We start from the raw sequence: 25969 nt of genomic DNA on the forward strand, positions 1-25969 counted from the left end.
AGTTCGCCCCAGATGCCAGACGTGGCAGGGGGCAGAGGATGCGCTGGGAGCACCCCCTCCCTTTTGTTTTCAGTAACAGCGCACACCGGGCCTTAAGAAGTGTTGGGAAAATGCCACAGTGCCACACAGATGTAGAACCCGGCTTTTCCTGGCTTGAATTTGCTCCTTTGCTCTCATTTCCTGTTTCTCGGCCTCTCCCTGGTTTCTCTCCCCACCCGACTTCATGCCACAGTGCTGCAAATCTTTCTCTCCTAACACAAACTTCCCCTTCCCGGCCTTCCCACCGCCGCGGCGGTTTCCCACGCAGGGCGGGCTCAGGGCCATCGGGCAGGGGTGGCTGGCCCACTCCGGCGCCCTAGAGCGCTCACCTAGGTTTGCAAGAAAGTGGCGCCCGCAAACACCGACCATCGGGGACCGCGGGCCAGTCCCGCTTCCGCCCCGTCTTGCCCCCGCCGACCCTCCCGCGTGCCGCTGACCTCGCGCCCTCCGAGCCGCCGCGGGAACGGCCGTCCGCCTCCTCCCTCTCCCGCCCCAGAATCCCGCGGATCCGCTGCCCCGGGCGCGGAGGGAGGGCCCGCCGGGGAAAGCTTCAAGGACTCGGGAGCCGCGCGCCTCTCGGGGCTCTTCTTCGAGGCGCAGGACAGGGGTCTAGCCTCGCGCCCCCGCCACCTTGGCAGAGGTCCTCAGCTCTCATTTCTTTTGCTCTCTCCTGCGAGTTCGCCTGCTTTCCCAAATCACTGATGCGGGCAAGCCCCTCTCCCTGGGTCGCAAAGCGAGGCACGAGTCGTAGCCTTGCCCCCATTCATCCCGCCAAGGTGAAGCGCGTGGAGGGAGGGCGCCCTCCCCACGCCCGCAACGTGCGTTGCTCCTGAACCCAAACAATGCTTCCCCCGCGTCCTAGCCCAGCCCTCCGCCCCACCTGCCCATCCAACCCTGCCCTCTAGGCGCTACTCGAGGAGCTGCCCCTGGCGGGACCCCATTGTTGCCCTGGCGCTGGCGAATGCCCGGCGCCCGGGGGCGGTCCCCGCTAGTGGCCCCGCAGCCTCGGACGGCCGCCCAAGCCGGCTCCGCCCACACCTTTCCAAGTTAGCTGGCGGCTGAGCCGCGGGGACCGCTCGAGCGCCCCGGCCCCCTCCTTGCCCGCCCCTACCCGGGCGGGCGCGGGGAAGGGGCGGGGGCCAAGCGGGCTCGCCGCTTTATTTGTCTCCCAATTCTTTTCCTAAGGCTGCCTTGCGCGATCTGACACAAAAGAGAGGGACTTTCTCGCAGCTCAGAGCGAGTCCTCGCCCGGCGAGTTGCAATCGGGGGTTCCTCTTGTTGTGAGCCCCTGAGGGCCCCTCAGCCGGCGGCTCCCAGAGCTCCGTTGGCCATGTGTAGGTTATTTTGGGTGCCGCAGCAAGGTGGTGCAGGTGAAAGGGAAGCGCGACCGAGGCCGGAGGCCGGGGGGCGGAGGCAGGGGTGGGGCGGGGTGGGGCGGGGTGGAGGCTCCGCGGACCCACCCCCCAGCCGGCGGCCCGGGCGGCGAGGCGAGGGCTGGGCAGTGGGTGTTGCCTTCTACCTCTGCGATCGGGGAGGGGTTAGTTTCCCACAGGGGATTTCAACCATCACACTCAGAGCCCGCCTCCTAATCCTCGGGCGGAGCGGCTCGGGGGCCCCATTTTATGGCAATAAAGCGACTTAGCGCCTGCTGAGCGAGCCCCTCCCCGCCGCCGCCCCCGCCCTCGGCCCCACCCCGGGGCTCGCCCGCAGCGGCGGGGCTTTGTTTCTGGGGAGAAGGACCCGGAGCTCTTTTGTTTGGGGGTTTGGTGTTTTCACCCCCCCAATCTCACCCCACCCCCCCCACCCCCCGCGCCTCTCCGGTTTCCTGAGCTGCGGGCTGCAAGGGAGGAGAAGCGGCGTCCTGCAACCCCCTCGGCTGGGCCCCGGGGTAATTCGATGCGGGCCTGGCGAGGCTCCCCACGCTAGACCGGGGCTCGCGTCTCGTCAGCCTCCACCCACCGGCCCACCCTACATTTAGCGCATCATGTGATCCTGGTAAGTCATTTGCAAGTACAACAGTTCCCTGGGTTGCCCCCCATTCATTTCCTGAGAACTGCAGAGAGCAGCTGAGAGGCTCTGCTTGTGCGTGTGAGTGTGCGCGGGTGACGCCGTGTGTGCGAGTGTGTGTGTGTGTGTGTGTGTGCGCGCGCGCGCGCGTGTGAGAGAAAGGGCGAGCGAGAGGGGGACTCTGTGTGAGGGAAAGAAAACAATTTCTCCTGCTCTGCAGCTTCTGTTCAGGTCTGTGCCGATTCCGTTTCTTATCAAAATAAACAACCCCCTCTTTTTTTTTCCTGCCATCCCAAATCAGACCGTATTCTCTTAACATATTTTATTTTCCTTCTGTCATCTGCTCAAGTTAAATCATTTTGGTTGGTCTGTGTTCTTAAAGAGGGTAAAGTGTTGGGAAGCGGGAGGGGGCCGGGGAAGGGTGATGCTTTTGCAAAGCAAGTAGCGTCGGTCGGATTCGTGGAGAAGAAAGAGGGAGGTTACTTCCCCCACTCCCCTAAAATTTTAAAAAGAACTTAGCAAGTAAGGTGAATTAAGCCAATGTTTTTCTACCCCTAGTGGAATTGTTGGTTGCAGCGTTTGCCTGTCAGTTGCTAAGGATGAGAAATAAAACCCCAAGGGCTGAATTGGGGGGCGGAGAGGAACTGGTGGAAGTAGTTGGCCCCCAGGAATAGAATGGGTTGGATGAATAACTGCCGCACCGGGGCCGTGGTGTGTGTGTGTGTGTGTGTGTGTGTGTGTGTGTGTGTGTGTTGGAGAGACTGGAGGGGAAAGGGTTAAGACAGAGATGACACTGCTGGCATGAATAGTGGTCCTGGTGCTACATTCATTATTGTCTCTGGTCGTAATGATGTGTAACTGTCACTTGCCACAGTGCCTGATCCATGGAAGTAGCCAGGGGCTGGCCCGTGGCTGTTATTTTCAATTACGGGGGACCTGGCCGGAGTTGACAAGGGGCAACTTTGCACGTCCACCCGGGCCGGGAAGCCCGCGGAGCCGGCCTGGGAGCCACTTCTTGCCTTAGAAGCTCTCTCCGAGGGCTCGGACTTGACCTCCGCGACGTAGTTGGTGTTCGTGTTAGATGCTTCCCTACTGGGAGAATCAATCCTGCTTTTGTTGGGTAAAGAACTGCCTACTAGAACTTTGCAAACTTTTATCTTTGGGGAAAAGGGTGGGGTGCATTCAACAGTTTTGTTTCGCAGTCCATTTGAGGCAAATGCTTGGAAAAAGTACCAATTCCTTTGTTATATGCCCTGCAGCTTCCCAACCCCCTTCACCCTGCTCTTGGAGTTTTGCATACTTTAATAGTAATAGCCTTAATTCAGCTGATAAAAGCTGACTGTGTTGAGTTAAAGAGTATTAGTACAACGGAATGTGTAATCTGGATAAACAGTTTGTGTGGTTAATATTGTCAGCTCTCTAATTTAACTGTACAGATGGCTTAAGTATGTTCTGTATGGATTGTTTCAAATAATTCTACTGGCTAATCGAATCTCTGCCGAGCGCTCTTATATTTTAACTGAGCGTTAATATTCGGTTTCCCTGTAACATCTAGCAGCTCTATTTACATTTAGTGCATGTGCATCTAGTTGCTTCGGTAGACATCTGCCAATCAACTACACGTCATTCTGCAAATCCACCTAGACGCGCCTCCGGTGCCCTTTTCTTAGTGGAGGATGGAGTTGTTTAGATAAGTAAATGCTTTGAAATAAATTTGGTGGCTTTTAGCAAGCAGCCACTTGTGATGAGAATAGGAGTGGTCACTTTGAAGAGTGAGAGTATGCCATCTTCTAAGAAATGCTTTTAGATTTGGCATTTCATTACAACAGTGGAACCCCCTCCTCCAAAGGAAAAAAAAAGCCTGGTTGTGCTATTTGCAGACCTCATTCACATGTTGTTTACATTTTTAAAAACCACATAGAAATTGGCTATGAGTAAGAGGTATACTTTTAGGTTGGAAAAATTTTAATAGTAGAATCTTAGTAGAAATAGGATGTTGAAGGACAGACATTTCAGTTGCATAAGATACATCTTTATTGCTGCAGCATGGTCAGTCATGATATAGATTGAGTATAGTAATCTCCTTTGAGTTGAGGAGAAAGCAGTTTGAGCAATACAAGAATAGGCAGAAATTTGTAATGTATTTCAAAAAAAGATTTATTATTCTATCAACTCGTACTTAAACTGGTAAAATTGGAATGTTTTCACATAAAAATTTCATCAACTAAAACTAACATGTCAGGTTAAACAAAACATACTTAAGGGATTTCTGTTTATTTTTAAAGTCCTTCAGTTATATACCTACAATTTAGTAAGGCATCCTTAAAAGAAACTTCAGTCAGTTAAACTTTATTAGGGTATGCTTTTTATTACAGTTTATTGAATGAAAATTGTTGTGCTAATGAGCCCTTAATATTCCCCTACCCTCAAAGTTTCTTTTCAAGAAATGAATGTCTTTTGGGAGGAAATGGCCCTTGTATAGCATTTGAGACCTTGACCTTCGCAACTCTTGGCTGGTGGTTGTTTACTACTGCTGCAGTTTATGCTTGTACTGACAGGGAAGGGACTGCAAACAGTGCATTCACTCTTCCAGGCCCAGGGGAGAACAAGTCAGGATGCTTGATGTTCAGTCCAGAGAGCATGCATCAAGCCTAGAATATCTAGAGTGTTCTGGTCATGTAAAAATATATGTATTTCTCAGGGATTTCTTTTAGTCTCCTGAGAAGGGAAACATGCATTTTCACAACCTCAGAGTGAGTTTTAGATGTTATATCTTGAAACAGGCTGTTATCAACTTAATGGGATAATTTGATCTTAAACATAGGTGTGTTTTATTTTAGCAAAGATGACTTAAGTGCTTAGGCCTTCAGGCCTGTACTAAGGGCATTTTGAATTGGAAATGTTGGTTAATTAAGAGTTTTGAGTAACCTTACCCAGAGAGGCAGTGTTGTTAAATAGTTGAACATTGGGCATTTTCTCCATCATGTAAAATGAAAAACATGGGATTTTGCATTTATACAAATTAAGTAATATTTTGTGAATCACATTAAATTGGGATGTCAGATGATTTGTTTTCTTTGTATTTTGAGAGAAACAGTATTCTTAGTGTCAAGTTTGTAAATGTAACTACTTTATGCATTAATGTGAAATAGTTGTACAAAATTAGTAATGGCACAAACTCATTTGAAACTTACAAATTTACTCTTTTTTGGGGTATAAATAAGTTTACCCACTTGTGTTCGCATATTGATTAATGAGCAACACTAAAATTCTCAAAATAGTTTTGTTAAAATTGATACCATTGTTATCTTTTCTTGTGGAGGAAATAACTTTCACTTTTATAAATTCTGAGGTGGATTGCAGTTGCCTGTGTCATTTACATTTTGAAAATACCATATGATAGTGAACTGGAAATATCTGTTTTTGGTCAGTGTTCATTTCTTTTCTTTTTTTTTTTTTTTAAAACTCAAAACTTAAAAAAAACCCCACACATTTTTTTTTCAGCCTACAAGTTATACACATCATTCAGCTTTAAATGTGGACAAAATTTAAGGGTGAAAATATTAAAATTAAGTCAGTGGCAACACCCTATAACCACAGCCTTAACTCATCTACCACAACACTCTTCCCAGAAGCAGAATGGGAGTAAACAGATGGGCCTTGCCCTGTGCTGAGAAGGTCAACTGCCTTTGGCCCTGTCAGACCTGCTTGGTTTCTAGATCCCAGCGCCTGCCAGAGAGCTAGCTGTCTGACTTCAACCCGCCAGAATTCATTTTCAGGGCCTACACCCGCCGCCACACCCCATCTGATGTCAGCTACTGAGTTCCTGTGGTGGAGAACACATGCTGTGGATTAAATGGTTACTCTCTATATATATTCTCAGTAATTATGTTACAAAAGGATTTTTCGGTTTTGGGTGTTTATTGTCATAAAGTAGCTACTTGACTAGTCATATTGCTCCATAAAAAAATTGTTTTGGTCTGGTACAAGATTACAGAACGTTCACCCAAAAAATTCTACTCTGGTGTGGTTTTTTTTTTTTTTTTAAACTTAAAGTCATACTTTTGATGTTAATCTTTTTAATTAATTGATTTATTTAAGTATTTTTGTATATTTACCAGTGGACTAACTGGACTGGTCTAAGCAATATTTGTATAGAGGGAGTAAGCAGAAAACCCTTGCATTTGTCTTCCTTCCTGGAACCAGAGAAGGAACACTTGGTTGGAGAGCTTTGGGATAGTTTTGTCATCCCCAATAAAGGCCGTGGAAGCTACCATAAGAAATACTTTCCGGCTTTGACAGCTAGAAATTGTGTCCCAAGTGCAACATCAGCATTTTATAGTATATGCAGGTTTTCCCGGGGATTTTTGGCATGATGTGTATGTATATGCTACGTACACATATATTCACTATTTTATGTATATTTAGTATTATGTATATTTATGCATGTGTTTTTATATGCTCTGTCTTTATATATATATCAGCTCATTCCGTATATGTTGACTAATAATTACAGTAAAAAGCCACACATGAAGAGAAAAGGGGAAACACAAAGTATCTTTTTTCAAATTCTGTGCTTAGTAATATTATTTTCACTTTGAGATTCAAAAGCTCATTCATAACAAAACATAAAAAAAAACACCCTGCTGCAAAGAAAATAAGCATAAAAGGTTACCGTGATCAATTAATGTCAAAAATGAAAAAGAAAAACGCCTCCATTCATTTCATAATCAGGTTCCCTCTAAGACCATGCATCCTAGAGGCAGGACTCGCTTGCTTCTGTGGCAGCAGTGTCTCAGGTTGAGTCTGCCTCTCTCACTTACTAAGTCTGGATGACCTTCGTCAAGTTTCTTAACTGTGTGAGGGTTAAATAAGGTAATGTGGATAAATGTCACTTTGTAAAACTATAAAGTACTGGTGTGACAGCTGATTTGACAGGAAAACTACTCATGTCCTTCCCTTGTCCCTCCCACAATGTCCCCCCCACCCACCAAAAGGGATGGACTTTTCCAGCTTCTCAAAGTGAGCATATAAATTACACTTATGGAGAAGGAATTTCCGAGTGTGGGTAGAAAACTGCTGGCAGTCAAAGGTCATGAATTCCATTCCTGTCTCCACCAGAGATTTGCTCTGTGACCTTGAGAAAGTCACTGTTAAAAAGTTTCTACATAGCTCCTATAAAAGTCATTCACTAGTTACATTTATAAAATGCAGGTGAGGTATCTAAACTTGGCAAAAAATAAAATACATAAAAGTGCCTTTTAAAAAATCATTTACAGAAAATTGAAAGTAAGTACCAACAATGATTAGAGATTGAAAACCTCTAGACTACCTTTTAAGGAATCCACTGAAGCTTCTATCACTAGACATTTTTTTTTTTTTGGTGGTACTGGGGATTGAACCCAGGGCCTTGAACATGAAATAGGCAAACACTGAGTTATATCCCCAGCCCTTTATTTTATTTTGAGATAGGGTCCCATGAAGTGCCTTAGGCTAGTCTTGAACCTGGGATCTTCCTGCCTCAGCCTCCTAAATTGCTGCGATTACAGGCGTGTGCCACTGTGTGTGCCTAAATATGTCCTAAAAAAAGAAAAAATCGAATTATTAAATTTGTGATATATGCTAGTACAGCGAATTGAATTGCAGCTTCCCCAGATAAGTCAAGGTTCTCTTAATTGGTATGTCTGAAACATGGCTTATAGTGCATAGTAAAGAAAGGTAGATGAATGGGGATCTTGAATGGTTATTTGAAGATTTATTAAACACATTTTATTTATAGTTACACATTTTAGCATCACCCACATTTCATTACACATGCAAGTTTGAGGAAAATAATAACTAATTTATGTGATTTCTCCCCACTACATATTTTCCAGTTAAAAAGAAACAAAAACTTTTTTTTTTTTTTACCCTCTGCCTAAACACTTTATTCTTACAAGAGCAAAGAAGCAGACTGATACTAACTCATCAGTCTAACTCATTTAGACTCTTCTGGTGTCACAAGTACATTTCTTCTCAATTCTGTTCATGTTACAGCTATCACTGTAAACATCAGCATTATTTTCTGCAGAACTCTTATTTATTATCCCCTGCTTTAGGAACATGCTGGGTTCCAGCCTGTGTTCCCTGGCTCCATAACCTGTGAATTCCTTCTGGTGTTAATTGCTTGTTGATGTGCCTTGTTCCTCCCAATAAGAAGCCCCTTGAAAGCAGGAAATGAGTTGTCTTCATAGTTATTTCACTGGCATCTAATACGGTGCCTAACATGGTGCCAGATATGTAGTAAGTGCTAAAATACTTACTAGAAAAATAAATTGAGGAATAGTAACTATTATAGTGCATGCAAACTGTCCTTTGAGTAGGTAAATGCCACTCTCACAGTCTTTTCCTACCTAAGTCATATATCTCTAGTTAAATTGACTGATATTCAACTCTACCAGCCATTCCTCAAAATCATTGCATTTTCCTGGAGAAAAAAAAAAGTTTTTCTTACTGCAAAAAGAAGCCCTGTAGTGTAGTGGACTCAAACAGTGCAGGATAAACCTCAAATTACCCAATTGTTAGCTGTCTAGCTGGGCAAGTTAATTCTCCAAGTTTCAGTACTCATTAGTAATTAAAAAAGAAAATAAGAACAAACAATGTCAACATCTGAATTTTTTAAAAAGATATTATTGTTTAGTTATAGGTGGACACAATATTTTATTTTTATGTGGTGCTGAGGATTGCACCCAGTGCCTCACGCATGGTAGGTGAGCGCTCTACCTCTAGCCACAACCTCAGTCCATCTGAATGTTTTTGAAGATAAAAATGTGCATAAACCTTCTAGTATAGAACTCTGTTTTTAAATGCTCAATAACTATTAGTTTGCTGTATCATAATGATGACTCTCTTAAAACAGCCATTCATAATGAGTAGTAGCAATAAAATAAAACAACTACTCTTTATTGTGTGGCCACTATAGTACCGAAGTTAGGACCTGGACTTTTCATGTTAGTTTATTTGCTATATATTCTTCAGTAAACAGGCACTTGTAACCCTTGGCTTTTGTATAGTTCACTTCCAGATAATTGGTGTGTGGTATGTTTGTGGTGGTATCCCAAAGTTCCTTTTATACACTGAATTTTGACTTATCATCATCATTTAGTGAATCCATCTTTTGAACTATTTTGTGATGGACCTTTCTTGCCAAGTAACAGCGCCCCCTTACTTTGATATTTTGGTAGTAATTTAAAAAATTATTTGAAAATGTTCTTGCTTTTTATCTTTCTTATTTTAATAAAATGAACAGAAAAAAGGGAAAAACGAAAGCGTTGCTTATAGTTATGAAGAACACCATTTATTAGCTTGATACACAATTGAGGCAATAATCCTTCAGTGTGCTGAAAGTGGTAAGTCTTCACTGAAAGTGCTTAATGGAGTTGAGCTGATGAATTGTGAAAAATAATAAAATTATAGAACAGACAAAACGCCATACAGATATTTTTAATGACTTTATTTAATAGAATGCATATCATTATGGGCTTTGTAATTTCCTTTTTGTCTGTGAGACTAATCTCTAAAACATAAGTCTAGTCCCTTGACTGCTACATATTTGGGTTTTGTACGAGTTTTCAGAAGTGTACTATGTAAAATTTGAGATTATTTCATTATTCAACAAATATCTTTCATTATTCAACAAATATTCATTAACATTTATGTCATATGGTATATATCTACAGCATATTTTATATACATACATATATATATATATATATGTATATATATATATATATATGTATATATATATATATATATATATATATGTATATATATATATATACACACACACACACACACACACACACACCCTATGATATATATCATGGTCTTAAAACATATAGGTCATATATACTATTTGTTCTATATTATGATTTATTTTTTATTTTACCATATATTATGATATCCGTGTTATTTTATTTGCTATATTATGGTTTTTGCTTTATAGATGTGGAAGCAGATTATGAGTGAAGCTAAATAATAAAGGCATGGTCAATAGCTATTTTACAGAGATTTGAACTTTAGAAAACCCTGAGCTTTCCTCTTGTATTACTGTCATCTTCAACTGGCATTAATTATAATGTTCTATTATGATGGTATAGAATATAGCAGAAGTGGGAATATTATACAAATAAATATTATTTACTGTCTATATTACTTTATTGGTTGTAGATTTTATTGGTTTATTACATTTACTAGGATATATTTACTACAGTATTTACCTATATACAGAAGCTTGCTGATACATGTACTAAAAAATTATGAGACCTAATCAAAAAATTTATTTTAGAGGGTAACTACTACAGGATGTTGCACAATAGTGATAATAGTAGATCCATAAATTCTGGATAATATCCATATTGCTAGGTGTTGGAGCTATTATGGTGAGAGTTATAAAAGTAATAAAACATTATTTTTGTAAAAAATGCTGCACTTATCCATTTGACCAAAGCTTTTTTAGCACCGATGTATATGGAATCTTGTAAAAACATAGGTAAGACTTCATCTTTAATAAGCTGAAAATCAAAAAGGGAAAGTAAGACTTATGTGGAAAAGTATAATACAAAATAATTTGTGGTTAGTAGACCAGGTGCTAGAAATTGTTTAACCAAAGTCCATGGGAAGAAAAGTGTTCATATCTAGGAAATCAAGGGTTTCAAGGTTTTAGTAGATATGTGACAAAAGTCTTTTATGGATAAAGTTTACTTTTTTATACAAAAGTAAAGCAAATTTGCAAACAGGTGAATGCAAACTAGAAACATTTTGGAAACCATGGTGATTTTCAACTACTTTTTCTGTTATCTTTTAGAACTGATGGCTCTATAATGTTTGGCCAAAAACTTTTCTCATTTGTGATATTACCAGAAGATTTTCTTTTCCAAAATTAGATCCTAGGATGTAGTTGCCAGTAGGGCCAATAATGAGTTTAGAAGAGACTTATTTGGGCTATAAAAGCAAAAAATAATAAAGATAACTGATTAGTAAAATTTCAACAAACATACTTTATATCTAATGGAAGTTCTTTCATGTTGTTGATGGGCTCTGATGTATATTTTATTTTTTACCTACTAGGAACATTTGCCTTGATCCAAAAACTTTAAAAATAGGAATGAGAATTTTTTAAAGAACAATGGAGGACAAACTTGATAACCCAACCAGTTGCAGTTGATCACAAGTGTTGTCGGAGGGGATATTTAGAAAGTAACTTTAAAGTGGAGGGATATTTCAAGGGTGACATCCTCTGGAATAGGCATTAGCTCTTCCACTTTAAATGTGGATATAAGAAACTTTGGCAAACATACAAAATACTTCATTTAGAGAGATTATATGGAGAGCAATGGACACTTAATGAGTATATATAAAAGCATTCATGGATTTCTTATTTTATAACGAGCCTGCTGTTGAGCATGGTGGGATTAGAGTACTGTGGATCATGCTATACCAAGGCTCTAGGCTGCAGCAGTTACCTTGTATTTTAATTATAAATATCTTGGAAATTAGTATAGTTTTGAATACTTGAGAAATGGAGTAACCAAAAAATTGCTTAATGCTTGGTGGTTCACAGGGTGGTTTTAGTTGGATAGTTGTGTAAGGTGGATGGGACTCATGTTACTCCTTTTACTGATGAGCATATTCAAGAGAAGGTAAAATAAACTGGAAAGCAGTTCGGTCATAACTAGAACCCTGACTGCCAACCAGTTTTTGTTCCCATTTCACTCTACTGCTGACTTTACTTAACTTTTTACTTAGTCTCAATAAGCTGAAATTTTGAAAGAGCACATTGCACAAAACAGGTGTCATCTTCTCTTTTCTAGTTCATATGAGATGCTAGTGAATATTGGATGAATTCTTATCTCCTTCCATGGTGCACTAACAAGAGGCATTTAAAAACTCAACATAATCAGCTCTGGAAGGCATTGTGCAATTAGAGACATCCATACTCTGAAGGAAATTAGGGAGATGGTCATTACTTTCCAAGTGCCAGGGCTTGTGCTAAAGGCAGAGAATATGAAGGTCTATAATATATGGGTTTTGTTTTGAATTACAGGCAGATCAGGAATACAGCAGTGTTGCTGAGCTCAAAGGAAGGGCCAACCTAGTATATATTCTGGTTCAGTTTATTTTCTTCTTTTAGATTGTTAATGTGCCTAAAAAGTAGCCTAGATATTTTTAAATTTATGCTTCAGTCTTTTTAAAGTGCTTTTAATCTTATCAGAAAATCTTTTTTCCATTTATGCACATATATCTCTAAGTTCTTTTTCTTTCAAAGACTGTTTGGCACATTTATTGTACATTAGATGTGTTTGATACATTTTAAAGAGGCATTATCTCATTTAATGTTTCCAATCAATTTATAGATAGGTATTTATGGTATTTAAATGTGAATTTATTTTTACTTTTTTGACTCCAGTTTTTCAAAGGAATGCAACTAGAGATTTTAGGAAATAAGCTTTGTTGGCAGAAACTCAATTTTGATGGGTGGTGTTTACAAATATATCTTTCTCACAAAAGCGTGTACTCTTTTATGGTGGCGTTAAGATTCATTTTTAGCATTCTCCTTTCTCTTTTACTTAGCTCTGCTTTTTCCTTTAGCCAACAATAGCATTCCATTCATCTATAACTCATGTCATTGGAACTCTTGGGTATACTTGTATATTTTTCTCCATGTCTATAAGTATTAGGAACATGTTCACATACAAGTTCTTTTTTTTTTTTTTGTTATCTCTTACAGCAAGATTGTTTTTAAACTCTTTTTCATTCAGTACTGCATAAGGAAAATCATACTCAGCTGTTCCAGCTCTAATCCATTAAAAAAATTGCATAGTATTTTAAGGTCTAAGGTACAGTTATTCCAGTCTACTCAATCATACATTAACTGATAGTTGATACCTTGCTTCTGGTTATTGCTACTAAAGCCAATGTGGTAATATCTTTATAGCCACACATGAATAGATCTATGGGATAGATTCACAGGATTAGTATTATCACTCTAGCTGCACATGTGATATTAGTCTTCATAAATGGTGTGACATTGCTTTGAAAAGGATATAACAGTTCACATGTTTACCAGCAATGCAGGTAAATACCCTTCCCTTAGATTCTCTCAGCAGTAGGTGATACTTTTTCAGGCTGATGATTGTGTAGTTGTATCTAATTTTCACTTTAATTACTATTTCCTGATTGCTGTGATGTTGAACATCTTTTCCTAAGTCTATAAGAAAATTGGAATTGTTCTAAGAATTGTCTTTTCATATCCTTTGTCCATTTTTTTTTCCTCTTGGGTGGTGGTTCTTTTGTGGGAATTCTTTATATTCTAGAGCCACTAAACATCGGACATCTGCATGGCAGATTGTTTTTTCATAAACTGATCTTTTGTCTCTTTCCTGTTCATAAGGCACCTTTGCTATATAACATTTAAAATGTTTACATAATTGCTTCTTTCTTTGGTGCCTTGTTTTGTGTAAGGTTTACTCTGTTGCTAAAATGGACATATAATCTATGCCCAGATTTAATTTTTCATTCCATTTTGGTTTTATCTTTGACCCCTTTGGAACTTGTGTATAGTGTAAATGGGGGAATCCCTTTTAATTTCCTTTCAGATGTATACCATTGTGTCGTCATTTTCAAGAGAATATAACTTCCAAATTTGTTGTGTCTTATGTTCTCTTACGTCTCATAGTCCCAGACTTTTTCTTAGTTATCTGTTCACGTGTAAAAGAATATGTTATGCATGCTGCCACCTCCCTTGGGGAAAAATATATGAAACCCTGTTATAATTATTCTAATTGAGATTATGTTAAATTGTATATAATCTTGAGATAATTAACATTTTGATGTTATTAGCAGTGTGTTATATTATCCCAGTTCAAGAATGTGGATGGCTTTCCATTGGCTCGGTGTCTTATTTTTTATACTTCAAGAACATTTTATTTTTTTGTGATGGCCATTTTCTCTTTAAATTTGTTTCTAAATACCTCATAGTTTTTGGTTAATTTTTATCTATTGACATATATAGTGTTCGTTTTTAATCTGTTCATGTAGTGAATTTATACTAGTTGATTTTTGATTGTTATACCAGACTTGGACTGCTTTTATAAAATTACTTGATTCTGATGGATTATCTTAAATAGAATTGGGTGTGATTTTCTAATATTTTGTTAAGGATATATTTATTTTTAATGGGAGGTAATTGTCAGTAGTTTTAATTTTTTCTCTTAAGTCTTTATTCAGCAAAATATATTTTTAAATTTCTGTTGTGATTTCTTCTCTGACCCTGGATTATTTAGAATTGTGTTGCTTGTATTCAGGCATTTGAGGATTTTTCTGATGTCTTTTATTGATTTCTAGTTGAGTTTCTTGGTTTTTAGAAAACATACTTTCTGTGGTTTCAATCCTTTAATACTGAGATTTACTTTACAGCCTAGAATATGGTCTATTTTGGTGATTATTGCATGTGCAATTGAAAACAATGTATCTACCCTATTAGGTTAAGAAATCTGTAAATGTCAGGCCAATTGGTTAAAAAGTTGTTCAGATGTTCTCTAAATAATCATTTTGTTTTTTGACTCCTTATTCTTTTAGTTATTGGAAAAGAAGGGCTTAAGTATTGAAATACCAATTGTGAATTTGATTCGTATTTCAGTTTTATCTGTTTTTGTATTTTGAAGCTTTGTTACTGGGAAAACACACACACACACACACACACACATATACAATTGCTGTGTTTTCCTGGTGACCTGATCTCTTTATCATTATGTAATGTAACTTTTTCCCATATAGACAACATAAATTTAGATGTTACTTTTTAAAATACTATCTTAACATCTCTCACTTTTATGTAGAATACTTAGTCATTCACATATAATTTTTAAATTTAAATTTTTAAAATTTATAAAAATTTTTATATAGTTAGATTTCTATCTTTAACTTGGTATTTGTTTTCTATTTATTTCATGTGTTCTTTTCTTCTATTTTGTCTTTTCTTATCTTCTTTTGGCTGGATTATGTTTTACTATTCTTTTTTTTTTTTAAAGAGAGAGAGTGAGAGAGAGAGAGAGAGAGAGAGAGAGAGCGAGAATTTTAATATTTATTTTTTTAGTTTTCGGCAGACACAACATCTTTGTTTGTATGTGGTGCTGAGGATCGAACCCGGGCCGCACGCATGCCAGGCGAGCGCGCTACCACTTGAGCCACATCCTCAGCCCTTAGTATTCTTTTTTAAAAATATTTATTTTTAGTTATAGTTGGACACAATACCTTTATTTCACTTATTTATGTTTATGTGGTGCTGAGACTCGAACCCAGGGTCTCACAAGTGCGAGGCGAGCCCTCTACCACTGAGCTACAACCCCAGCCCTATATTTTTTAGTATTCTATTTTTATCTCCACAATTGGCATATTAGTTGCATCCTTTTGATTTATATTTTCAGTGGTTCATAGAATTTTTAGTATACATCATTAACTTTATACATTCTTCCTTCAATAATATTTTGTGGGTTCTTGTATGATGTCAGAATCTTGTAAGAGGATACTGCCATTTTTTCTCATTGTTCTTTATATATTATACGTGTTAGAAACTAGACATTTTCTAGCTATTGTTTTTAACAGTAACTTACCTTTAAGAAATTAAGAATTGTAAAAAGAAGGCGCTTCTTAATATATACTCACATTTTTGCTAGTTCCAGAGTTATTTCATTGTTTATACATAGACTTTCTCTCTAGTATCATAAGTTGAACTTATTAGCAGATGCCTGTAGTTCCAGGCACTAAGGAGCCTGAGGCAGGAAGATGGCTAGAGCCCAAGAGTTTGAGGCCAGCCTGGGCAACATTGTGAAACTCTATCTAAAAAAAACAACAGCCACTACAAAACAAAGAAGTGCTTTCAGTATTTCCTACAGTGCAGGTCTGTAGGCAGTGACTATTCTCAGGTTTTACTTGTCTGAAAAAATGTGTTGGTCTTTGTTTCTGAAATATTTTAGCTGGGTATTAAAGTGAGGATTGACAGTTTTTTCTTATTATTTAAAAGATGTTGCTCTGTTATCCTCTGTTTTATGTAGTCATGAAGAGATGATTTCTGACATTCTTTGTTCCCTTAAATGTAATGTCCCCTGCCCCCTTCACCCCTCTCCCCCATTTGGCTTCCTTGAGGACTTTTTCTTTAAGTTTGGTTTTCAGCAATTTCAGTCTGATGTGGATGGATGTATTATCATTTGTGATTGTCCTCCTTTGTGTTCTCTAAGGTGCTTTATCTGTAGTTTGCTGTCCTTCCTAATTTTTTTTTCATAAATTATTATGCCATCTCTTTTCAAACATTTCCTGTGACCCCCTCCCTCCTTCTTTGGGACTAATATATTTACAAGTATATTAGACTGATTTGTATTGTTCCACTGATCTTAGCTCCTCTGTATTCCTTCCCCATCTTCTTAGTTTTTAGTTTGAGTTCTGTCAGTTTACCTTCAAGGTTAGTAATTCTTCACGTTGAGCTATAAGCTCAGTAAAAGAAGTCTTCATCGGTGACATAAAGTTATTTATTTAGCATTTTCATAAGAGTTTTTAAATTTTTCTACTCCTTTCTGAATTTTCTGTTCATGCTGTTTTTCCTCTAGATCCTTTTAGATTTTAATCATAGTTATCTTAAAAGTCTCTAGTTATAGTTTGAACATTATTGCCATCTCAAGGTCTGATTGTATTGACAGCTTTATCTCTTGACAGTGGGTAATTTTCCTTGCTTTGTTTCTGTGTCTTAATAGAACAGGAGAGATTGAGAATAATTATTATGCTGAAAAATGGACATGCTTCCCCACCCTTACCGGAATTGAGACCAGGGGCATTGCACCATTCAGCTGTATCCCTAGTCCTTTAATTTATTTATTTTTTACCTTGGTAGGGTAAAAAAATGTTTTTGATTTTTGTCTTGAACTTGTGATTTTCTTGCCTCAGACTCCCTGAGTATCTGTGATTACAGGTGTGAGTCACTGCACCTGGCTGAACGTGCCTTTTATTCAGTAATGTGTGTTAGTGTCAGAGGATGGGGGAGGGACAGATATGCATATTTGCTGAGGTTGCTGTTGCTGTTGAACTGTTAGCTCACCAGAGATGTCAAGTTCTTCTAGGAATGCTTTGTTTTTACCTTGAGTCTTACAAGACTTCGACTGCCGTAGAGATTTCTTTTTCAGTCTTCCTGTTATTCAGCCATCCCTGAACTCTAGCAATATGGGACTTGGGTTGGGATCTCTGTACTTTTACTTCTGCTTATCCTTAATCTAAGTGGGTTCATGTGTGTATGTGTGTATGTGTGTGTGTGTACACGCCTGTGCCCTAAATTCTCATACACCAACTGCAGTCAAAGGTCCTGTTTACCTACGCCTGGAGTTGGGACCTGTCAGCCTTCCTGTGCTTTCTCCCTGTGGTAGCCAACCTTTGCCTTAAAGTGCAGACTTTTGAGCAATTGCGTTTCCTATCCCTTTATGCATATGGCAGAAATCTTTTTTTTTGTGTTACTGCAAGATTCTGAACCTGAATGAGTTTCCTGCCTTCACTTAGAAGCAATGAATTTTACCTAGTATTCAGTGCAGAGAGGAATGTGTGTGATTTTGATATCTCCCTCCACATACTCTTCTCTCTCTGGGGAGAGTGACAGGCAGAGTTTCTTCTGTCTCCCTCCTTGTGACAAATGTCATCTCTTCCATTAGCAGCAGTCTACTTTTACTTGGAAGAGTCAGAATTATTTCTTGTCCCCTTCTCTGTGGCATATGACTTGGCTTCATTTAATAGTAGTGTCCGGCGTGAGGCCAATTTTTGTGCTTGTGCTCAAGTGGTATATCCCTACCTGCATGCCAGTACTTCCAAGGGAGGGACTCTCTTAGGTCTCTTGTTATTTTCTTATCTTTTATCTCAGCACCTGAAGGATGTTAGTGCATATAGTGACTGAGTGCCTGGGGACTGTCTTGCCATGTGTGTCTTCTTGGAATACTAAGTTGTTTTGCTAGTCCACATTTAGTTTTTACAACTTTGCCAAAGTTTTAGTGGTTTTCTTGCTTTTTTTTTTTTTTAATAAAAAGCATGTTCTTAGACTTGAAGTTTAAAAAAAATTTGCTGTATTCTTTTTAAAAAAATTTTTTAGATGTCGATGAACCTTTATTTTATTCATTTATTTATATGCAGTGCAAAGAATTGAACCCAATGCCTCACACATGCTAGGCAAGTGCTCTACCACAATCCAGCCCCCAAATTTGCTATCTAAATAACCATTTTTAGTATGAAGTTCAGTAGTGTTAATTGTGTCCATATTGTTGTAAAACAGATCTCTAGAACTGCTTCATCTTATAAAACTGAAATTCTGAACCTGTTTAACAACAACTCCTTATTTCCCCCTAACCTGAGCCTTTGGCAACCACTGTTCTACTTGTTATTTCCTATCTGCTTTTATGATTATTCACCTTTTTATTATTTTAGCCAAATGCAATATCCTGTTTCTCTGTAATGGGACTACCCACTGGAATCTTACGTAATGAAGTTAAGTTCCTCTTGTTGTTTTGTAAGTTCAATTTTGGGCTCAAAAACAATGATTTTGTAAGGCTTTCAACATATAAAATTTTCTTTCTATAACTATTTTAAATGTCTTAGTTTTTTTTTAAATGCCATTGAATTTTATTGTAGGTACTTTTTCATATCCTGATAAATCATCCATTTATTCCTTCAGTTGACAGTTATAAATGGTTGTATTGTAAGATTTGTTGGCATTGAACTATCCTTGCATTATGGAACAAAGTCTAATTTTTCATAATTTATTACTTTTGTGTAAGTTGATTCATTTTATTTGCAAATTATAATAACATATAGAATATTACATCTATATTTGTAAGTGGGATTGATCTATACAAGATTGCTTTTTTTTAAAATTGAAAATTGAGCCTAGGAGTGCTTTACCAGTGAGCTATATCCCCAATCCATTTTATATTTTATTCTGAGACAGGGTCTTGCTAAGTTATTGAGGTTGGTCTTGAACTAAGTTGCTGAGCCTGGCCTTAAACTCATGATCCTCCTGCCTCATCCTCTTGAGTGGCTGGGATTATAGGCATGTGCCACCACACTAATTATATAAAATGTTTGAATAAACATTTTGGTGGTTATGTAAATAAATTGAGAAAGTATTCATTACTTTTCATGAACTGTAATTGGAGCTTCACTTCCTTAAAAACAAATGTGAACTTGTGTGTCATGGCCTTATTTTTGTCCCTTGGTGATATATATTTAATTTCTTTGACAGTTTCTTCTATGTATTAGTCCCTTAACATTTTTAACTTTGTTTTTCCACCAAGTTTTAGCTAGGAAATTACCTGTTTATTTATTTATTTTTGTTATTTAGTTTTTATTTTATGATTATAAACTTTAAACTCTAGCAGGAGTTGGGAGGGAAATAAGGAAAATATGGAACCCAAAGAACTGCAGGGAGAGCACAAAAATTATGGGATATTGTAAGCAGATGGGGTGGAGGAGTGCTCTCCTGAGCTGCAGACAGAATGGTTTGGTGGTTAAGATAAACACAAGTCAAATGTATTGGAATGGCCCACAGTTGCTAATGGCGATCTTCTTGCTGGTGTTGCCATTCCCAGACCCAAAGCAATCCACGGCTTCCATGGTATTCATGCCCTGTTTCACCTTGCCAAAGACCGCATGCTTGCCATCCAGCCACCCAGTCTGGCAGTGCAGGTGAAAAACAGGGAACTGTTGTGTTTGGCCCAGCATTTGCCATAGACAAGATGCCTACACCTGTACACTTCAGGATGAAGTTCTCCTCATCAGACTTCTTCCTGTAGATGGTGAAGTCGCCACCCTGACACATAAATCCTGGAATAATTCTTTGAATTCAGGAATTGTTATAATTGAATCCTTTCTCTCGAGTATTCAGAACATGACAATTTTCTTGAATAAAGCTGTCTTTGGGGCTTTGTCTGCAAACAACTTGAAGGAGACAAGGCCCGAGGGCCCACCATTAATGGTGATGTCAAAGAGCATGGTGGGGTTGACCAAGGCTGACAGACAACAACTATGGGTAAAGCCGCCCCTTTGCTTTAGGCTATTATTTTTTAAATTTTTGCCTCAGGATAACATGTAATAGTCTCATTAAATCATTATATTTGTTCTGTTGACATGTGTGGTTTCTTATATCTCATATTATTTTTCCTCTTAAATGTTCTACAACTTGCTTTAATACTCTTACACATTTTTATAAAAATCTTTTGGATTTATTCACCAATTATAACATGCTTTTCCTTGGTTTTGCTCTCATGACTTTTAGTAATGCATATATATATTTAATTCTCTGTAGTCTTTTTCTTTTCTTTTACTTATTTAAAAAAAAAAAAGGCTTCAAGACTGTGAAAGCATTAAAGTTAGAAATACTGTTCTGAACAAGTCCTTTGTTGTATACTGTATCTGACGTTGTCTTAGCTTTTTGCCACTGTGACCACAATACCCAACAAGATATATTTATTTATTCATAGTTGTAGATGAACACAATACTTTTATTTTTATTTATGTTTTTTTAATGTGGTGCTGAGGATCAAACCTAGAGCCTCACATGTGCTAGGCAAGTTCTCTACCACTGAGCCACAACCCAGCCCTCAAATAATGATATTAGGTGAGAAAGAAAACACATGACTTCCTTAAGACACCACCACTCTTTGAAAAGGTTGTAATGCACTGTCATCAGTAGAACATTTCAGCAACATGCAAAACTTTGCTGTGTGCAATGTGAATCGACCCCTCTTAGATGGGATGTCCTGGGTTGTATGGAGCTCAGTAGCTGAATGGATACACAACTGCTTTTATTGAGATTATATTTTTCATGAAATCTTTTTTTTCAAACGTTTATTTTTTAGGTGTAGATGGACACAACACAATGTCTTTATTTTTATGTGGTGCTGAGGATCGAACCTGGGTCCCGCCCATGCTAGGCAAGTGCTCTACCGCTGAGCCTCAATCCCAGCCACTTTTCTTGAAATCTTTGAAAACAAAATAACCCTATGAAAACTCTAATTTCCTTTCCTTTTCTCCTCCCATTTGGATGGACCTTTGGTGCACTTTGGCTTCCTCATTTTCCTCTTGTAATCTGCTGGTTTTGCTGAAATGTTTGCTACTTTTTTTTTTTAATTTTTATTGTTGGTTTGCTACTTTTTTGTCTTAGACCATGATGAGAATTTTCCTTCTTTTGCAGATCCTTGCTCAATGATATCTATGTGTACCCAGACCATCAATTCTGATGTAACTACTCATACATGAAATGGCTTATTTCCCATTACTTCTACTTTTCTTTCATCCGTCCTTAGCAGGAGGTCTCAGTACTGCTCTGATTCACTTATTATTTGGTTAGAATGATTCAGTGTTTTCATTAGAAAGGTTATGGTGGTATAATTATCACTGAATTTTTACTTATCCTCAAATATTTCTCACTCAGATCAGTGAGTAGTACTTAGGTTCTCTTTCCTTTGTTCCCAGTTTATTGTTTTTTTGCTATGACCCTGGATCTCTTCTTTGTAATAACATGTGTGATTCCATTTTGATTATGCTTCCTTTGTATTTATGGTAGATTGTAGTTGGTTCCATGGTGTCTCTTTCCTAACAACCTGTCCTTCACTGTGAGGCAGTATATGCTGTCTCTTCCTACTTCTAGCTAGGATGAGGTGTAGTGAGGTGTAAAGTAAGGTGTGCTGGAGACTTGGGGGATTTCTTTTTTTTTTTTTTTAATTGGGATAAAAGCTTGAAGACAGCAGACACAATATTTGAAACTATAGTATAGAGTCTACTTTGCAAGAGAATGAGTTGACAAAAGTGTCATGGTGAGTACAATGAAAAGACAGAATAGAAATGGGTTCCTCATGCCTTTTGAACTACTGAACAGCTCTACCCCAGAGGAAAAAGGCCTCTATTTAAGACCACAAGGGCTTAGATGATTTTTCATAAGCAGTTGATGCATTTGTGATGGTTGTAATAATAACCTTGCTTTTTATTCTGAAAAATTGTGTTTCGTTTTAATTATCTTGGGAATTTAGGAATTTTGCTGGGGCATGACTCAGTGTGTACTTCTTATCAATCCACCTTCTTTCTTTGTGACCCTTTAGGTCTGCAGACACTTGTCTTTAGAGCAGGCAGTTTGAATAAAAATCTTAATTATTGTCTTTCATCTTTTTTTTTCCTCCATTGTTTTTTATCTTCTTCATGTTTGGTCTCTTGAATTTCTCTTCCAAGTACTGTGTCTTATCTTTTTTTTTCTTAAATGTTTATATTATATCTTTTCTTTTTTTTTTACCTTATTCTTTGGAAGGCGTGTGTATGTGCAGATGTGTACATGTGCAGTGACCCTCTTAAGCCCTCACCTTCTTACAATTAAGGTCCCTGGGAAAGTGGATTTGTAAATTGGCCATTAGAGATGATAATGTATCAGAAGACTTGTTTAGTTTCATTTTTATATCCAGTTTTGAAACTCTGTTGGCCATAATTTAATACATTCAAGGTGTGGTTAAGAATGCATTTCTCCTTTGTTGCACCAACCTATCAGCCTTCATAGCTATCAGCCACTTTGTCCTTGGCTTTCTTATTCACCAAGAAATGGATTAACTTCCTGGATGGGCAATCACAGTATTCATAGGAGACTAGTTAAGTATCATTCAGAAAAATACTGAGCTATCTTTTGCAACCTAACTAATGAAGTGCTTACAAACTTTATGTCTGTTTTGGTGATCCTTAAGAATTTTATTTAACATAATTTCATATGTAGTATGTTCCCTAACAGTTTACCAAACTTCACAAAAGTCATTAAGCATTGCAAAGAGATATGGCTTATTTAAAGAGATTAAGACGGCAGGCTGAACCACAGACATTTTAAATGTTTGTTTTTTTTTAAGATCTTTTTTTCTTGTGCAAATAATTTAATATATGGGAAAGGTGAAAGAATAGTATAAGAAACCCTCACTTTCCCAGGCTAAACCTCAGCAGTTCTTGGGATTTTGCCATCTTGTTTCAGAAATCCCCTGGTTTGCTCTTCTTTTGCCCCTTTTAAGCTATAAAGCTAATTTCAGACATCATATAACTTTACTATTAAATAAATACTAATAAATAAATAAATAAATAAATAAGTAAATAAATTTATTATACCTGTCAAACAGATAAGAGATTGTACAGAAACAAACAAAAAGCAAACCCAACATCCTGTGACCCACTTCATTTGTCACGGTACTTTTGTCCAGGCTAAGAAATTGACATTGGCAGGTTGCTGTATTTGGGTTTCTTCATTTTTTTTCTATTAATATCTTCTTTCTTTTCCATTGTACAGATCAGGTGCTGCATTGCATCCAGCTGTCCCGTCTGCCTAACTTCTCCTATTCTATGATAGTTTCATGGTCTCTCTCTTTTCCATGATCTTAATGATTTTGAGGAGTACTGGTCATTGTTGTAGAACATCCTTTGGTTTTATTTCATCTGATGTTTTTTTTCTCATGATTAGACTGCATTATGGGGTTTAGAAAAAAATATCAGAGGTGAAGTGCCCTTCTCAATGTAATGTGTCAAGTTTTATTATATCATTGCATCCTGTCTTGAGATCCACAGGATGCTATTTGTGATGTTAATCTTTGTTTACTTAAAGTAGTGTTCACCAAGTTTCTCCACTGTAAAGTTACTTTTTTCCTCGTCATACTCTTGTTTCTTATTTTGAAACCAGTCACTAAATCTTCTTTACCCTTAAGGTAGTGTGTAGGGTGAAAATAACTATATATAGTATTTAGAATTCTGTAGATTTTTTTCTTTTCCTCCACTTATTTTTATTTATTTTTTAATCAGTAGGGACATATGTAGGTTTGTTTTGTACATGGATTCATAATATAATACCATGTTACTCAGATTTTCCAGCTTTGATTAAAGAGATCTTATGTGTTTGGTAATAATCCTGTGCCATCCCCCTATTCTTTTGTGTCTGAGCACTTTCTTACTTTCTGGTGTTACTGGATTCCACAGGCTCACCTGGTGCTTCCCCTACTGCTGCCACCAAACCAGCCATTGTCTGTGGGTCTCTGGTTCATCTTATTGGAGAATAGTATTTAGAAACCAAGATCTGGGTGCTGGGTATTCTTTGTTCCCTGCTGGGGAGAAGCTGTTTACGTTGTGAACCTTTGTTGGTCAAAATCAACCAATTCCTTCAAATCTTATTTTTTCAGTTAACTGATAATGGAAAGACCAACAATTCTATTTGATGTGGAAACCTCATTTTGATTAATTACTTGAATTTTCATAACTTATTCTGTTGTGATAAGAGTAGCAAAAGTAGGTTTCTCACTTTCTTGCAGCAAGGTGACTGCCATTTTTCTCACATTCCTTTCTAAGTCTTTTTATTTTGGTGTGTTGGTATGATGGGATATGAGGAGTATTTTATTATGAATTTAAGCCTATAGCTACACTGTACTGCTAGCACTATTTCATAATTTGCTATATATATACACACATACATTTTTAAATTTTTGTAGTTGTGTATGGACAGATGCCTTTATTTTATTTGTTTATTTTTATGTGGTGCTCAGGATCGAACCCAGTGCATCACTCATGCTAGGCAAGTGCTCTGCTACTGAGCTACAGCCCCAGCCCCAGTCCCATTGCAATATGTTTTTATATATTAATAGCAGTTCATTAGTCTCTTTAGTTAATACAAATCTTAAACAGAATAATTATTTCAGCCATAATTACAGTCAAAAGAAGTTTTGAGGGGCTTGGGTTGTGGCTCAGCAGTCCAGCACTTGCCTAGTGCATGCGAGGGGCTGGGTTCCATCCTCAGCACTACATAAAAATAAATAAATAAAACAAATATTTTGTGTCCAACTACTAATAAAAAAATAAATATTATTAAAAAAATAAGTTTCAAAATTGCTATCTTAATTTCTAACAATTGAAGACCATAGCAGTATGATCTAAAATATTTTCTGAAAAATCCTGCTTTGGAATCTTAAACTGTGTACTGGGAACAATTACAGTCATGAAAATCAACTCATTCTCATTGAGTGTTTATAATGTGCAAAGGATTGTGTTTTGATAGAAAGCCTGAAATCTTGAAAAATATGGCTTTTACACTTGGTAAGTTTACTTAATAGTTTGACTTTCTACCACTCAAGTAAAACTACACTTACTGTAAAACATTCATGACTATGTATGAGGAATTTAAAGAGATCGAAGCCTCAATCAGAGCAGGTCTTTCTGTGTGAATAAGAGTGTTGCATTATGAGGCAAAAAAAGTATGTATTTCTGGACTTTTTCCCCCTAGGAACAAAGAAATAGTCTCCATTGATCTGTTTTAGGGCATTGTGTAGAGTAATTCTTAGAGCTCAGCAAGAAAATGCTGTTGAAGCTTTCCCGCTATGCCTCAGTGGTTCTTTTTTCAAATAGGACTTTGGCAGAGAAGGAAAAGAAATAGTGTTTTCTATTTTCATTTTTTTCTCTCTTTTGGGTTTATCTATAAGATAAGTTTATTTTATATGGGTCTGAGATAAGAAGCATATATTTACTGAGTGTTCATAATAGTGAGTTGAATGGTGACTTTCTAAAAGATGTGCCCCTATCTAAATCCCTGGAGCATGTGAATGTTACCTAATTTGGATAAGGATATTTGCAGATGTAATTATAGATCTTGAGATGAGAACATCCTGGATTTTCTTAGTCCAGGGAAAACTCAATGACAAGTTACCTTGTAAAAGCAGAAGAGTAAAAGATGATGTAAAGAGGAGGCCGAGAGAGATTGGAGTGGTGTGGCTGCAAGCCACAGAGTGCCAGGGAGTGACAGCAACTGTTAGATGGAGAAAGAGGCATCGAATGGATTTGCCCCTAGAGCCCAGAAGAGAACTGT

At 37.9% G+C, this 25969-nt stretch overlaps 1 protein-coding gene and 1 pseudogene across 3 annotated transcripts in view; one reads left to right on the forward strand and one right to left on the reverse strand.

Moving 5' to 3' along the window:
• Positions 1-1652: 1652 nt before the first annotated feature.
• Positions 1653-25969, forward strand: part of Klf12 (KLF transcription factor 12) — a 438598-nt gene continuing 414281 nt past the window's right edge. For 2 of the 3 annotated variants that reach the window (XM_071611451.1, XM_027938085.2), the window contains exon 1: positions 1653-2034. The gene's annotated coding sequence lies outside the window, so the exon portion shown is untranslated. Of the gene's footprint in view, positions 2035-2120; positions 2278-25969 lie in introns of those variants that run through there. The other variant, XM_071611450.1, reaches the window with a different exon arrangement.
• LOC114094895 (peptidyl-prolyl cis-trans isomerase A pseudogene) lies at positions 19633-24139 on the reverse strand (annotated as a pseudogene).

The sequence above is a fragment of the Marmota flaviventris genome, chromosome 4 (genome assembly GCF_047511675.1).
Source record: "Marmota flaviventris isolate mMarFla1 chromosome 4, mMarFla1.hap1, whole genome shotgun sequence".
Taxonomy (NCBI): Eukaryota; Metazoa; Chordata; class Mammalia; order Rodentia; family Sciuridae; genus Marmota; species Marmota flaviventris.